The sequence below is a fragment of the Condylura cristata genome, unplaced genomic scaffold (genome assembly GCF_000260355.1).
Source record: "Condylura cristata isolate star-nosed mole 26May11 unplaced genomic scaffold, ConCri1.0 scaffold00026, whole genome shotgun sequence".
In the NCBI taxonomy this organism is placed as follows: Eukaryota; Metazoa; Chordata; class Mammalia; order Eulipotyphla; family Talpidae; genus Condylura; species Condylura cristata.
The window spans coordinates 3,248,292-3,262,592 of record NW_004567127.1 but is presented as its reverse complement, the minus strand read 5'-3'; positions in this window follow the sequence as shown (position 1 = coordinate 3,262,592).

Here is a 14,301-nt window from a genome sequence, read left to right as displayed (position 1 = left end):
AGATCAAGAAACTTGGACAAGCACCGAGGCTACTCAGGGACCAAGTCAGGCCTGAATCACATTCCGGCAGCAATGACTGCACATGTCCTTCCCCCTGGGGGACTTGTAATGGCCCATGGTGGAACTATTTATACCCCACAATTGGAAAAATGCTACAACAGTGCTACCAATCCTGGCACCTAGCAGGCATGGACAGTTTCAAGTCTACCTAGAGAGAGTCAAGGTAAGGGTGGGAAACAGCACAGGGGGATCTTCAATATGAAAACCCCAAGATGCTTAATTGTTACTCACTTTCTCTAAGGAAAAGCAGGCAGAGAGATGCCCTGCTGGATAAGGTTTAAGATACATCCAGTCACAGTAACTTTTATGCCAGCACACCCTACGTGTCAAAACACTGAGCTCATTTTATTTGAACTGTTACATCTGCACAGGCACGGGATGGAAATTACAAAGTTTTGCCATTCATGCAACACCCAGAAAGATTCCGTGTGTTTCAGATTTTCAAGAAATGCAGGAGGTTAAGTGTTTTCCCCCTGAACTTTGCCACTTGCAGGCACTTAACCTCAAAAAGGTGCTCCCTTCATCATGCCCTACCACCTCCTGAGCATTCAATTTTATTTTTAAAACTGTTCCCTGGGATCCTCCCTGGCGGCCCAATGGGTTAAAGCACAGAACTGTGAAGCTGTGCTCAGCCGCTTCAAAACGAGTTCGATTCCCGTGCAGGGAGCTGACCCACATGGCGCAGCAAACTCCTGTCTCCCCACTGCTCCCTTAGCAGTGCACTTTGTCGGTCAGCCTGTTCTGCTCCCCACTGTGTCTCTCTGGTGAATCCTCTCACCCTCCCCCTGCACCTCTGGCCTGTACTCCAGTTCTGTGTGCATAAATCGCAAAAAAAAAAAAGTGTCCTCTGACTCCACCTCCAGTAGAAGAGGGAGGTCTGGAAAGGGGTCTCTCCTGTCAACGATGGAAGACTCTTCCATGGGTGTTCCACCTGAGGGTGCTGGTGTGCCATGGGAACCTCACAGGGAGACGCCAGGGGAGTCGTGGCCAGAGCGACAGCTATTCTAGTTACTGGAACGGGCTGCGGCCAGACAGAAGGTGCACACAGTCTGGGTGTGGAGAATGTTTCAGTGAGACAGCTCAGAGAAGGGACAGTGTAGACACGTGTGTCTTGGTTTGGCTGTGAAATACGGTCGCAGGCAGCGTGAGCGGTGAGGCCGCCTCCCGCAGCAACTGGGAACCCCAGAGGGACAGCGCCATAAAGCGCAGACTCGGGCCCTTGCCCGGTACCCCTCTTTCTGGGGTCCATGCTGGCTGGGGTGCTTAGCACCCCAGCATCCCACACCCACCCCTGGCTCTTGCGCTGTGTGCCCCTTGTCACAGAAGGGAGCAGCAGGGAGCCAGGGCCTGAGAGGTTTGGGCTCCTGAAGCGGTGGATGGCAAGAACAGGCAGGCCCCACTCCTCACCAGCACCGAGACCAAGTCTGTGGCCTCCGACTTCTCTCTCACACACCTGCTGCCAAGTTAAATGAAAAAGATAAACAAAACTAAACTCACAGTACCTGAGCTGGAAAAAAAAAATTTTTTTTTGAATAGGAAGCAAGGGACGTCTAAACAGGAACATGTAAAAACTAAAGGAGAATAGAAATGCAGAAACATATGAAGGAAAGAGAATGACAGAGCCTAATAGCCAAAGAGTTTAGAATAACAATTTAAAAGCACTAAATGAAGACCAGAGGAGAATCAAGCACAGAAAGGCAGGTGCAGAAATGCAGGAAAGAGATTCAGGAACAAAAATAGGTATTCACGGAAGAGACTGGAGATATTACAGTAACTATGGAGAAATGCTGATGAATGCGCATCTTATTAAAAAGATTTCAGCTGGCAGAAGAGTTTAAGAAACTAAAGACACAAATGTACACATGACCTAAGTGAGAGAAGAGAAATAAAATATAGAAAAAAAGAAGAAATTTTATGAGAAATATCAGACTCCATTAGCAGAGGAAACATAAGGGTAATGGATTTTCCAGAAAGTAAAGAGAAAAGAAGACAAAGACCCTATTCAAATAAATAATAAGTGAGAACTTCCCAAACCCAAGGAAAGAAATGAGTGTTTTGCACCACAGACACCCAAACTCCTGCATGCAAAATGACCTCCGCAAAGCACATCATTGCTGAATAATGAATAAACTAAAGTCAAAGATTAAATATATATATATATATATACACACACACACACACACACATACCTTAAGGGCTGCTAGGGAGGAAAAAAAAAAGAATTAACATACAAATCTACCACCATCAGACCAGTTCTGCCAGAAATGGTGAAGGAGATCTACAAGAATAGAAAACAAACAAAAGAATCCATAATACGAACAAGGCAATAACAGTAATACGGAATCAGAAGTCTAAACAAGAATAATATGAAAGAGCAACAACTCACTGAAGGGGACGAAGAAAAGAATTTGTATGATCAAAAGATGGTGAGCCAATACCAGCACGTAAGAGACTATCTTAGGCAACAAAGGCTAAAAACAACCTCGTGATAGCCACAGAGTAAAAACCTAAAGACAGATTGAAGAAATAAAGAAATGGAGACAACCACCAGAAAAAATCCATCGAAATGAGAATTTAAAAAAGAAAAATGGAAAAAGAAACAATAGGTAAAACAACCGAAAGATAGACTGAAAGATAGAATGATTGTAAATAAACCTCACACATAAACAATCACCCTAATCAGTGGATGGTCTGAACTCACCAACTAAGACATGGAATGATGAACTGGATTAAAAGACATAATCCAGCCTCCCTGGTGGCTCCGTAGGTTAAAGCACAGAAGCTAAAGCCACCTCAGCACGAGTTCCATTCCCACCCCGGAGGTGACCCACAGGGCCCTGCAGACCTCTCCTGACCGCCCGCTGCTCCCCTCAGCAGTGGACTTTTGTCAATCTGCCTGTTCTCTCCCCACTCCGTCTCTGGTGAATCCTCTCACCACCCTGCACCTCTGGCCTGTACCCCAGCTCTGTAGGCATGATTAAATGAATCTTATTTTAAAAAAAAAATACATAATCCATTTAGACTTGGTTTAAGAGATTTAAATCAAACCGAAAAACAAAAACAAACTGTGAGGTTGGAAAAAGGTACTCGAGCCAATAACACAGAGAACGGCAGGATCTTACCCAGACATCTAGGCAGTGACACAGACGGGCACTATTGAATGGCCAAGGCAAGGGCATATGAAGAGGCCATGACTGTGATGGTTAATGCCCCAACGTGGGGGTTGGGATGGGAGGCGGCACGGGAAGGCCTTGGGCATTTGATAGCTGAGTGAGTTATTTCACTAAATGACATCAAGGGTATTTGCTTCGGGTCTCCAAATATGAAACATTTAATTCCTCCATATCATACCTAGCTGATCATAAATGGAAATAGGTGCCACCTCGAAGGAACGTCTCCCCAGGGCCGCATGCCCATGCAGCCCCACCCTTACAGTAGCCAGGGCACTGAGCACTTCCCCGAGGAGACGTGGCAGGAGGCAGCCCGCGGCACCCGTGCCCTCCTTCCCAAAAGGAAGGAGGTCACCTACTAGGCAGCTCCCCGCTACGCGCTCTCACAAGCTAGTAAACACCGTTCTTCCCAGCCGCATCTCTGCTTACTCTCTCTGGCAGGGCCTGCTGACTCAGCTGCAAAACGTGGGTAGTTTCTTTTGAGGGGAGGGGCTACCCTCCTGACTTAAGAAAGAGAAATCCTAAAAACAACTTTTTCAAAATCTTGTAAGGAGTTATACAACGTTTGGTTGACCTATTACATTATTTGGCTTGAATGTTAAATACCATTGGTGAATAGCTGATGTTTCACTCCACTGGCAACTGGTACCTGCTAAAAATAAGATACGTTCCAGCTTATGTCACTCTGAGAAACAGCCTTGCTCTGATCTATTTGACCTCCATTTCTTCATCTGTACAATGAGGGGGTTGAGCTGATGATTTATGGTGTCCTTGCTTGCACAGGTACCTCAACTTACCTGAGACAGAGAGGACAGGACTTATATTCACTTGTGCGGTATGTGCTAATGGCCTAGGACCATAGCCAGCACTCTGCTAAGCATGGTTAGCACAAGGCACAAGGCCCCTGCCCTTAAAGCATTATGGTTTCATGGTGAGGACAACAGGTAACGAACCAATGATAGCAGAATACGAACCAAGAAGAGGGAGTAGTGGGTACCGAGGGAGGACATGGGAAAGGCGCCTGATCCCAGTTGAGGAAGGCTGGCACCAGGGACCAGGCAGAAAGGATGCTGGCTATCCACAGGGCTGGCACTAGAGGGAGGCTCGCAGGCCTGGGGTGGTGAACGTGCATTCACCCCAGGCCAGAGCTGGGAGGGTGCCGGCTACAGTAGGCTTGAGTTTAGCCACATGAGAGATAACAGAATCCTTGCAAGCCAAAGAAGAGTCAGGTACAAAGTCTCAGGGTCAAGAGACAACTTCAGGAGAGGGCAAGTCGAGTGTGTGTCCAGATGGGCAAGGAGAGTTACTACTGAGCTGTGAAAGACAGAAGTAATGAGAGAATCACTGGGCTCGAGTGATCCTTGCTAAGACACTCAAACTTTGGTCTTTGGGTTAATGGGTATGCGAAGGGTTATTTTTCCAGGAAGTCCCATGGCTAGGCATGCCTTCTAGAATCTTCCTCGGACAGCTGGAATAAGAAAGAGAGGGGGAAGGCGGGGTCAGGAGGAGTACGCATGTGTGAGATGGCTGTTCATCGTTGCCAGTAGAGTTGGCGCGGAGGGAGAGGAATGAGCCACACAGCCCCCAGGTGTGCTCAAGAGTTAGTGCCACCTGGAACTGATGACGAAAGGAGTGAGCTAGTCGGCATTAAGACGGAGACGCGGGTGCACGGAATTTCTGGCCGAGAAAGCAAGGGGGTGACACGCTGGCCATGGAAACACACAGCTGTCAAAGTGAACGGGGCAGCAGAGGCCTGGTTGGATCGCAGAGCCTGAACCCCGTGGGGAGCGGGGAGCTGCCTGGTAGGTGACCTCGGCCTCGCTGGTGCTCAGCAGGGTGCAGGTGGGGACGGCTCGGTCACCGAGGGTGAGGAGAGCGATGGGTGTCCATCGATGGAAGGCCCGGGCAGGCAGGGCGAGCACGGACGGCCCAGGAGCTCAGACAAGTCCTTGCCATGCGTGAATAAAACTACTGAAAATGGAAGCATCTCTGTGGCCACCCCGGGACACAGCAGACGGCCAGGGTGGGCACGTGGGCCTTGGCCACCCGGGACCCCGAGGCCACTGCACAATCCTGTTGGCTGCTGCTGTTTCTCCTGCAGAGAGCACAGAGCTGTCCCACCTGTGGCTTTGGGAAACACATCACTGCTCACTCCTGAGGAGAGGTAGAGCCGGGCAGCTCTACGTTGTCCTCTCCCTTCAGCTACAAAAGCAGAGCGTTAGGTTGTTTTTGGATGCCCGTGTCTAAATGTTCACACTTGAGAGAAAATTGCTTTCTCCAGGAAGTGAGCCATAAATCTCTCTCACCAATGGAAGTCGCTACATCCTGAAACAACACCAGTCAGCTGGAAGGAGAATAAAGGAAACATTCCTTCCCTCCAAATCAGAGTCCTGGTCAGGCCACAGCGGGCACCAGCAAGCAGGCCCATGGCCTCAAGGCCCAGAGTCATACCTGGCTGTGCCCAACGGCCGTGGCAAATGGCCCGGGATGTAAGAGGTCTGTGGGGGCTTTGCTGCTCTGTTGCGCATGGACGGCTGGCTGAGCAGGCCAGGCCAAGCACCCTGGGGGTGGCCCATGTAGGTCTAGCGTGAAGGAGGAGCTGGGAGGAGGAGGGACAGGTGACACACGGGCATGTGCCCTTTGAGTCTGAGGTCTTCATTTTGCAGGCAGTGCATGAGTGTGAGCATGTGCGTGCGAGCATGTGTGCATGTGTAACATGGGTGAAGTGACCTCTCATCCTTTCCTATCGGTGGCCCTATCCTCATTATCAGCCTTGGAACTTTTCTCTTGTCTCTGGTCTTGCTGTTTTCCTTTATCATATCACTTCTAGTGGACCGAGGTCGGTATGTTTCCTTCCGGTAAATACTCTGGCTAGTGTGACATTCTGCGTCATGAAGCTCATTGTACTACATGAACTATCTGAAAAATTTAGGCTAAACAAATAAATAAGTTGGAACACCTGTAGATCAGCGGGACCAGATGTGCAGTGGAGGTGCATCAGAGAGAAGCCCGCTGTTGTCTTGGTGACTGGCCACTGATGCGCAAATCAACTCGTAGAAATAGAAAATGACTGCCCTGGAGCTAAGTTATATAAAAAGATACTCTAGAAGAAATGTAACTTTGACGCTAAATGACGACAGTAAGTGCTCATATTGATAAAGGCCACCAAAAGATGATGGACTTTCGACACAGAAATACCACAGGAGAATGGTTTCCTTAGGGGTGGAGATAAGATTTCTTTGCGTATCGTTGGACATAATGGATAGATAGTTGGTCATGAACTGACTGACTCACCTGTTGTGAGTAACTGACACTTTTAATGCTATCCCAAATGAATACATAAGCATATATTTGTGCCATAGGTAATAGGTAATAGAACTATAATATAATGCAATCTATCTCATAGCCAATACATCTATGGACCTTACTTAAATGAAGCCAAGAGCCGGGAAGACAGGTCTCAGGTAGAAGGTATTGCTTCCAGGACAATGGAGCTGAGGGGCTATGCAGCTCCCAGATAGGACGTGGGGCAGATTTGCTGCCCAGGAGGGAGGGGGAGGAGAGGAGGCGAGAGAAGGGGAGGGGAGAGAGGGCCGAAGTGGGGAGACAGACAATGGCTCTGTGCAGGAGAGGGGGTCTCTCCTAGCACTATAAAAGGACTTTTTCCTTTTTTTTTTTTTCTTCTGGAGAAGTATGCACCGTCCTGCCACATGATTGTACTTTCTGTTTTTTGTTTTTTCTGAATAGACTATTTTGCTGGTGAAATATCTGGCTGCCTATTTGCTGAAGGTCCACGTGCCCCAGAGCTGTGTCCCTGTGACCTGCACAGCCAGAGTGGCCGTGGGACAAGCTGCTTTTCAGTGCAAGGAGCAGGGGAAAGGTCTTGTTTCCAGAATAATTCTTTTTGATGTCACAAAAGATATAAGATATCATGTAAGTTCCAGATTTTCACATTTGGGGTCAGAAAATAGGACAAAATAACAACAGGACTTTTGGTTATTGCTGATAAATCTAAATACGTTAGGTTTTTCTGTGTGGCACTCTGCAAGATGGGACAGGGTAGTGTGTCTTCCTGCAGGCCAGTTCTTACTACATTGTTGATGGCTTTGTACATTCTCCATGCTGAAGTCCTTATAGAAAAGAACACAGGCATAGCGAGTCTTGTCCTGATGATTTTAAAGGTGATAAAAAGGTCAAAACCCTGGACTTTTGGTAGGTGGAGAATTAGCCTGAAAGGTATCGAGTCTTCCCCGGAGAGGGGAAAACCAAGCAACAGCCAGATCTTCAGCGCGGCTCCGGCACGCTGAGTGTCATGGGTTAGCGAAAAGAGTGTGAAACACATCCTTCAAGTGTCACAACCCAACTGGAAGGCTCGGCGCAGTCCTAGAAAGTATTAAATAATATAGTTGTAACCCAAGTAAATTTGCAAGCTCAAGGCACAGCACAGCCTCTGAACCCCACATATCACTCTGAAGCCCAGAAGTGGCAGAAGGCTTTCACGTACGAGCTCTTCAACATCAAGCAAGGGAGAGTTTGTTCAAGTTTTTTTACATTCAGAAAATGTCCTAAAACCTCCTTTACTCAGCTCTCGCAACTCTAGGCCCACAGGTTCTCCTGTTGAACTCATCGCTAACTCCCTGCCCCCACTTTCTGGATCTTTTAGTCTTTTAGTCTCAGGATAAAGTCTGCAGCTCAAGTTCTGGGTCCTGCCTATGCTTAATACTATACGGGCCTGAGGGCTAAGAAATGCACAAAGGGCCCTCCTTAGAAGGGAGGGGAAGGAAAAACTGTCCATGACTGTCAACACACACTTGGTGCTTTTCAACAACACTAAAATGGCCGCTTAAAACACTGAAAGAAATGCCACAGAGCATTTCTGGAACAACTGCTCACTGAGGCAGGAATCAAGCTGCAGAATGCTTCATGTTCTACCAGGTAACCAAGAAGACCTCGACGGGGAAGGTGAATAGAAGTGGGTGGAATTTGGACTGGGGAAAGACCTAAAGGGCTCTGTTGATAATGAAGTTTTTTTTTTTTTTAAAAGATTTATTTATTTGTGCATACAGAACTGGGGTACAGGCCAGAGGCTCAGGGGTGGACAGAGGCTTCACCAGAGACAGAGTGGGGAGCAGGACAGGCAGACAGATGAAGTATACTGCTGAGGGGAGCAGCGGGCAGGTCAGGAGAGGTCTGCCGCGCCATGTGGTCACCTCTGGGGCAGGTGGGGATCGAACTCATGCGTAAGTGGTTTTAGCTTCTCAGTGCTGTGCTTTAACCCGCTGCGCCACCAGGGAGGGCCGATAATGAAGTATTTTTAAGAATGTATCCTAAATATTACATGTCTCCTAAGTATTACATTGAAGGCAGAAGAATTGGGCAATTTCTTGGCACATTATGGTAGTAGAGTATCTGTGGAATGAATGTAAAGTGTGGAATGGTGATTGAGGAAAGTGTCACCTGAATACACCCTACGGAAGAGCTCATCTTCCAGATGCTTTCCAGAGCAGTGCTTGGTTGGCCATGCCCACAGGAAGGCCTGCATTTTGCGTGTGCTCATGCGAGCTGTGTACACACATGTACCCATGCTCAAACGTGCACACACCAGCACAGGAGGTGAGTTTCATGGAACAGCTTCTCTTTATACTTGCCATTTGCTGGTCCTGTCTAGTCTACTCCAGCTTGTGGAAACCTGCCCATTGCAGACCCACCAGACAGATTTCAGTCTCTAGTGAGCAGAGACTGGCTGTCGGGGAGAGCGCGAAGACACAAGAAAGACGAAACATATAAATGAAAATACACACAGAGGCCAGTCACCATGCCCGTGTATCTGTCCACAGGACAATAGTTAGCCTGTGGGAAAAGGGACCTAGCATCTGCCCTTTCAAAGACACTTCAAAATAGCCCTAAAACTAGGTCCAACAACAATAACCTCAGCAAAACAAATGCCAAAAGTTATTGTACAGCAACGCCCCCCCCCAAAAAAAAAAAAAAAAAAACTAGCTTGGGCCTAATTTGACCTACGGCTTATCACTTCTGCTCTAGGGTGTATAACTCAAGGTATCTGGCAATTTCAATAAATTAAAATTGCTTTTAAGTGTGAGAGTTTAATGTCACTCTAAGTCATTGACTTTCCTCATCTAATTTCAATTTGTTCTATTTTCAAGGATATTAGCAGAATATTTTCTCACTGACCAAAGAAATCTGATCTTTCAATAAAGTAGAAAGGATTATATTAAGTTTGACTGGGGATACACAAATCAATTTATCCTTTAAAAATCTACACACTGACAACGTTCCTACCTGATATTTTGCGTGCGTGGAGGTGATTGTGTTTTCGTTATTATATATTTTTTAAAGCTTTTGAAAATGTCAGTGCTCGAGTTTTTGCTTTTAAATAATGAGAATATATTTTCTTTAATGTCCAATTAGAGCTATACACGATCCTTAAATTCTGCTTACACACCCAGAGGCTGGTTTTATTTTGCACAGAAATAAATTTTAACTTAAAATAATTTCCACACCTACTTTGTTTAGTTAAAGAAGAGCTACGAAACATTAAATTTAATTTATGAAGCCCTCTATTTGTGTTCTAGTCCTCTGCACACACACGGTGGTAATGCTACGTCTCTATATGCCAATGACATTAGAGTTCCTGGCAACACTCAATATGTAATCAATTATCACCTGTCACGAATGACTTTTAAGATCCAGCCAGATATTTTGGAAATACCGCTTAGCTCCACTGAGAAGGAAAATCTCCCTCTGAAAGTGGTATGTTCCTCACCCTTAAATCTTTATCCAATGACACTTGGCCAACGTTCAGCTTAGTCAATATGAAATGCAGTCCAGCAACTTACATCTTAAAAAAACAGAATTTCAGCTATTTCAAAACTGCCATCAGAATATGCTTGTGCTTTAGCAAAGAAAGGATAACAAATCTTTAATCATTTGTTTCTCTGCAGGGGAGTGAGAGGCTTCCAGTGACAGCCAGGGCCTCTTTGTCTTCTGGCTTTAACGCTTGTTTTGATTCCAAACTCACCAATGGGGGAGAACTGGAATCTGCCTCCTAGGATTTCAGGAGTGTTTAACTTTCTTTACCTTTCCTTTTTCTTAATAGATTATTCTCAGAGAACATAAGATTACCCGACTAGCCAGAGAAAAATGCCCAGATGCTAATAGAATGGCTGTTCTAGGATTAGACAATTTTTTTTGTTACAATCAACAGGTTTGTGGTCTGCCTTTCTCTTCATTAATAACAAAGTGTGATCATCTCTAAATGCAGCACATCTGACAGACTCCTAACTACAGCGCAGAAAGAAGTTGTGATGAGGTTATTAGTTTCTATACCCTCCCCAAATTGCATGGATTTTCCAGTGTCATGAGATAACGCAGGTTGGTTCACACGCATCAACATTTACTCTGAGCCTCACATACTCGGTCCTGCCTCTTCAACAAGCACCCAGGCAGGATCATCTCCCTTCCGACCCCTGTATGCAGCCTGGGGAAACAGGGATACAGACGAGCTTGATTATGTGGAGACACTAAACCATAGCCCGTAACTTAGCAACAACAGCCATTTGTCTGCTGATAGTAAGGTCCAAGGCCGTGTGCTCTCATACCACATAGTGGTGACCATTGCACAGAAAGCTGAAAAAGTCTTTTGGACAATTTACCTCCTGAATTTAGGCCTACTGTGATTAACAGGTTACCTTCTATGGGCAGAGGGCAAAACACTCAACGTCAAGCTCACTGTCCTGCCTACAGTAAATAGTCAATAGATGCTACTAAGAAGAGAGTGATATTGCTGAACAATCTGGACATGAATAGATTCAGAAGCAGCAGTCAATTCCCTGATGAGGAATTTACCGTAGAACCCTCTGTATTTTTCATGAAATTTTCTGAAAATAATGGCCTCTGTACAAGTCGATTCCCCACGTTCAAGCCTCACCAAGTCTCATGTCCTCACTGTCAGGGACCATCTGACTAGATGGTCAGATGACATGTTCTAGCTTCAACATCGGAAGGGCATTTGGAAGATGCTTTGGCCTCCCTTTAAAAGAACAGACTTTCTGAAACCTCCAGGGGGCAGTCCCACACCAGTGGTTACAAGGGAGAGGGTCCGGCTGTTGGAAGAAGACAGTTCTGTCCCTCGCTCAGACAGTGGCACCCGTGTCGAGTAGCTAACGTGGCCACTTTACAGCCCCTTCAAGGGACACAGCTTGGGGTACGAGAGTGTGGAGCAAGGGTGGGCTCTTTCTGTTGGTGGCTGAACAGTCAAGGCTCATAGCTTCAAGTCTCAGTTCTGACACTTGTAGTTTCATTTTCAATGTGTTTCAGAGAAATACAGACGTTTCTGTCCATAAAGTGACTGCAGTGTATGGTCACGTAGCAGTCATCTGTTTCCCGGGATTTGAGGGCACTAAAATACTGTGCATTGGTATGTGTGCGTGTATGTGACTTTAAAACAGAGACTGGGGCAATTAAGAAATTTAATTTAAATGCAGTTCTCTTAACTGTCTATGGCCCAGCTGTCCACTCAAGGTTACATCTTGCACACCTCTCCAGCATCCAACACCAACACAACACACACAAGCACGAAAGGCAGGAGGTGTAGTTAATTTGCTGCCCAGTATTTTGTGTTCTTAGGTGCTTAATGCTTAATAGCCAGGTTGCTTGACAGCAGATTCTAGAACCTGTGGAAACCAAGGAATTATGAGGGATTAATTTGGACCATTTTTTTGTTGCTACTGATTTGCATTCCTTTGAGGAGATTCCTCTGAGATCTGAATCAGAAAGGAATCTCTAGGGTAGCCCAACAATGTAAAGTAGATTAAATTGCAGAAATAGCTGTTAAGCATTTCCTGTGTAGGTTTCAGGAACCCTAGTATCTTCTGATGGCAATAGGTTTATATTTTAACAGGATACCCCAAAACCGCAAAATGTGCATCCAAACAGTTTCTGGGGGGGGGAGGGGTATTGACGAGGTTTGCAGGGTGTAGTTACCTGAGCACAGGAGTGTAGGAGAAGCAAAGCGCTCCCTCATCCTGGTACTGGGCCTCACCAGTTCCCCGGCACAGAGGCAAAAACTCAAGCAGCCTATCAAAGGATGGACGTGTCCAGTCTAGACCAGCAGCACCCAGCAGTGACCCTCTGTACTTTGTGCCAACCTAAGGCAAGGAGAGGGCTACCTTGTCGGCATCGCCTGTGCCCACTTCATGAGAAATGCTTCCTCGAGGGGTCCTCTCGAGTTCCAGGGGCCGTGAGCAGCCGCTGCATGTTTCGCGGGGACAATCGGAAACACACACATGCACCCAAGCTGCTAGCAGGAGCCCACTCAAGGAGTCCAACCTCAGGGCACTGATGTGTTTTCCCTGAAGGAGAAGACAGTAATGAAGGTGCTGACTAGCTCCGCTCCACAGCCAGCCAGAGGCAGGTGAGCTCAGTAGGGGGAAGTTCCCTGGAAACAGGTGCAGTGGAGCAGGCTGAATTCTCCTAACAAGGCGCCTAACACAGAGCCCCTATTTCCCACCCCCCCCCCGCCCCTGCCAGGGGGACCTATCCTGCTAGTTCAGGAAGTGTCCCTGGCGAGGGGACTTGGTGAGTGGCCACTCAGCTGTGGGTTCCTCGTGGGGAAAAGTGGGGTTTAACCTCTCAACTTCTTATCTTCATGTCTAGGTTAAAAAAAAAAAAATTCATTCATATGCTACTGCTTCAGAACATGTTAGTAATAATAATTCACACTTAGTTTTGGGGCCCCCCTGTTAGTTCACCTTCACGGCTGCAGGTCCACCAAAGTAAGTTGGCGCTCAGGCTGCTTAAATACCCTGATGTCTTTGTGAAGAGACAGAAGCTGACCCTGACACACTATAACTCTCACCATGTTTCCCTTGCAGATTCTTCACCCCTGCCGGGGTGTGTTTCTTGATAGGTTATCACAGTGTTTGCATGAACTTCAAAGAATGGCGATCAAATAAGACTGAACAAACAAGGCCCATGGACCGTGACCACCCCCACCTGCCGTCACCGCCCCCCACAGGTGTCTGCGCTGCTGGGCACTGATGCTACGCAGCTCCTGTCAGCGAGCTGGATGAGCGACGATGGGCCCGCCCCTGCCCCATCTCCTGGCCCTTCAGCAGTGGGACCCTCTTGAATCTCCTGCACGGGGCCCAGGGCCCCTTATCGGCATCCCCATCTCCAAATACTAAGGGAGGGAACTCTGGGACCTCTACCTGGCCCCGTGGACAGCTCTCACTTCCACTCCCGAAAGCCCCTTGCCCACGCTCCCAGGCCAGCCTCGCTACTGGCTCGTCCTGCGCTGGCGCTTACACTCAGCTGTCCCCGCCCAGCTGGCACGCGCCCTGACCTCTGGGCTCACTGGCCTTCACCCACCCCTCTGCTCCTCAACTGTCCTCTGCCTTAACCAAAGCCTCCCTCCTCCCTGAGGATCCGGCCCTCTCGGCAGAGTCTGCTTCCTACCCCGTACCCAGGGTGCCTCGATGCTCTTTATCCCCCTTATTCTTCATTCATGGTGGCTCATGCTCTCCCCCTTTTTACGACCCCCCCACCCCGCTCTCAGCTCTACTGCCCAGTGCCTTTCTTGCCACAGTCAGTGACAAACCTCTAGGTTGCGCCCTTCTCCCTTGAGTATTTGAGCAACCTATGTTGCTCTTAGGTATCTCTTTTCCCTTCTTCTTAAACCTCCGAAATCTCCTCAACTTCCTACTTAGTCACTGACTTGGTTTATTACGTGAAGACTAAACAAGGAAAATATGTACATCTCATCTCACCTTTTTCTTCTCCCATTCTTAGGCTAGGGATAAGCTGAAAACCTTCTATTAATGCACTCAGTTGACCTCATCTTTCTCTCTATCTGAAGGTACCTGCTATGGCCGGAATTGCTGTGTACCCCCAAAATGCATCCACTGAAGCCCTAAGCCCTAATACCTAGGAATGTTCTGTATTCGGGACTAGGTCCTCCGGACACAGTTTCAAGGCGGTCCCATGGGTGAGCAGTCACCCAGCATGGCTAGTGTTTGTTATGACTCGACACCAGGAGACAGACGCAGAAGGT